Source organism: Acomys russatus, chromosome 30 (assembly GCF_903995435.1).
Source record: "Acomys russatus chromosome 30, mAcoRus1.1, whole genome shotgun sequence".
Classification (NCBI taxonomy): Eukaryota; Metazoa; Chordata; class Mammalia; order Rodentia; family Muridae; genus Acomys; species Acomys russatus.
In genome coordinates, this window is record NC_067166.1 from 17,840,280 (window position 1) to 17,843,311 (window position 3,032).

A 3,032-nucleotide genomic window follows, 5' to 3' on the forward strand; every position below is an offset into this window, starting at 1 on the left:
TAAACTTTATAGCCCTTCTGTTGGGACCTACTTTAGTTTCTAGCATAACTGTGGTTCCTCTGTTAATAACTGTTGTCTCTTTTAGCATACCAGAAGCCATTTTGTCTCTCCAGTCTCCATTTTGATCATAAGGTAAAGTTAAGTTCTGGTTCTCGGGCTGTACCTGCCTGGGAGCTTGAACAGCCTTTTACTCACAACTCAATATGTGTTGAACATTCTGCTTGAATTAATGATTTATGTTCTACTTAAACAAAGCCACAATACCCTGCTGTGTTCCTTTCTCCCAGAAGGATGGGGAAATAAAAAGTCCCCAGGCCTACATCTTAGCCAATCAGCTTAAAATGCCTCGTCTAGCCACCTGGATACATTCTGCTTGGAAAAAAATAGATTCTTCTTGTGTTTGGCTAATCAAAATTAGGTAATGCTGTCCTCCCCCTTGCTTCCCACATGGTTACCTGGTTAGGGTTTTTTTGTTTTGCTTTGTTTTTTAATAAAAAGCCTGCCTTAGAGACAGACCAGTGTCATAACTGGCTCCTGAGCTCAGATTATAGCCCTGAGTGGTCAGTTTTTGTTCAGTGTTCAATAAACTTTCATCAATCTGAGCCTGAGTCTGGTGTTTGAGTGGTCAATGTGCAGCTATTCCTGAGCCCATAACACTTTTAATCATCGAATCATCTCTCTAGTGCCATCACCCCACCCTGCCTCTATCTCCTGGGTGCCTGGATTACAGGTGTGTGCCCCCATACTTGACCAACTCTATTTTTTTCTTTTTTGAGATAGGTTTTCTATGGTAGTCTTGGCTGTCTTAGACTCACTTTGTAGACCAGGCTGGCTTTGAACTCACAGAGATCTGCATGCCTCTGCCTCCTGAGTTCTGGGATTAAAGGTGTGTGCCACCAAGCCAGGCTTGACCAATTCAGCTGAAAAAAAAAAAAAAAAGCTTGCATTTTACTTTTTCTCCATCTAAAACTCCTATTCTTTCCTGTAGTATTTTGTGTGTTATATTAAAAAATATATAATGACTCTCTCACACATACGCACACACATTGAGATGAACAGTAAAGGTTTGTGTGTTTGTTTATATGTAAATTATTCTAAAACAAAAAGCAGCAGTGGAAAAGTTACGCTTTTCTGCAGCAGCAGGGTTGGCTGCAGAATGTCTCATGTAGAGGGTCTTATCACACTCTATTATTTTCTTAGCCTTCTGAAACACGCCACAAGTCAAGCTCTGGATGTGTTCTGTCACGCATAAGCCAGAACCGGTATCTGTCAATCAAACATAGCCACATTCTCAGGGGGCATCACTTGAGCTTCTGTACAAGAAATCCCAGAGCTGTCGCTGTGGTTAATCTATAGACGAAGCCACACGGCTACATGTTCAAGCTGCAGCTGTGGTTCACTTGCTTCAATGGCAGCAGGGTACTCCAAGCCAAGTCATCCTTCACTGCTGGACCTTATGGATGCTTCTGGCTTCTTAAAGTTAGCAGCTGTGATGGCGGCATAGGAATGGATTCCCGAGAGTGGAAAGACTATACCCCTTAGTGTGTGAACGCATGAAAGATTTTGGTAGACAGTGCTAAGTTATTCTTTTTTATTTTTTAAATCAAATGAATCTCTTCTCTTCTTTTCCCAAGAATACATGAGAGCTCTTATTTCCTCTACATTATCATGTCATTGTCTGTGCTGAGTTGATCAGACTTTTTACTCCCAAGCAAATAGATTAAATAAGTCAGCCGACAAACACTTCATTGGCTATTTTAATAAATATTTCTTTCCTGAGTTATTGTCAGTGTCTTAAAAAAAAAAAACCACCCATGTGTTTTAATCAGTTATTCCTATAAAGTGGGGAAGATGGGTGCGGAGAGAAGAGAGATGGGAAGAGACAGAAACATAAGCTAGCGTCTCAGCTTTGAGGCCATCAGTGGACGTGAGTTGCTTAGATGGACCAGCGAGAAGAACTGGTCGAACTTTTCAAATTAGCCGACAAATATCTGTGTTAGTGTCCTAAGAATGCTGCATCTTTATTCCTCAATTCTCTGACATTCTGCTATGGCCTCTTCTATTACTTTTTAAATTTCAGCATTTAAAAAAAAAAAGTCATTTTGTTTATTTTAGCATTGTTTGGTTCTTGAGGCAAGGTTTCTTGCTGGTTTCTGTGTATGTATGAGTGCATATGTGATGCTGATGCGTGTGTATGTATGTTTGCATGTCTGTGGACATACCTAAGAGGTGTGTGTGTGTGTGTGTGTGTGTGTGTGTGTGTGTGTAGCCAGAAGTTGGTGTCTGGCATCTTCCTTAATCACATTGCACCTTATTTACCAAGACAGGGTCCCTCCTCAGTTAACCTGCAGCTCACCGATTCAGCCTGCTCAGTAGAATCCTCTACCTGTGCCTCTTGAGCACTGGGATTGCAGGCAAGCTACTACCCACCAGGCTTTTGTGTGGAAGCTGGGGAGCCTGGATTTTGGTTCTGAGGTTTGTGCACAGAAAGCATCGTATCCTGTTGGGAGCCGAGAGACCCTGGCTGAGCTGAGAGACCCTGGTTGCGTTGAACTCCAGCTGACCCTTTCCAGCCAGCCTATACAGAAAGAACTTATCAAACATTTTGCCTGGCAACGGACAAACCGCAAACGTCGTGCTTGGCCCCAGGAGAGGGAACTTGGCCCTGAGAAAAGGAACACTCAGTGTACCGTGGCTTTGTAGCCTTTCACAGGAGTCACGGTACATGAACATCTGACGTGCTGTGGTCTCTGGGAGAGGACCGCGGGGCCACCTGTCTCCTCCCCCCGCCCCACACATTGTCCCAGGGGTTCCTACCCCAGAAGATTCTGTACTCTCCCACTGCTCTCCCTCCTTCCCCCGCCCTTCCTGAAGCACACTTTAAAAATCATACACCTGCTTTCAGTAAATGACTCTTGATAAGACAACCTTTCTAGAGTCGTGTCTCTTCTCTCCCGCCCACTTCTTATTTACAGGCCGCAACCCCCTTCGAGAACCCGAATAACTAAACCCGCGGGATGGGGACAGTGGCA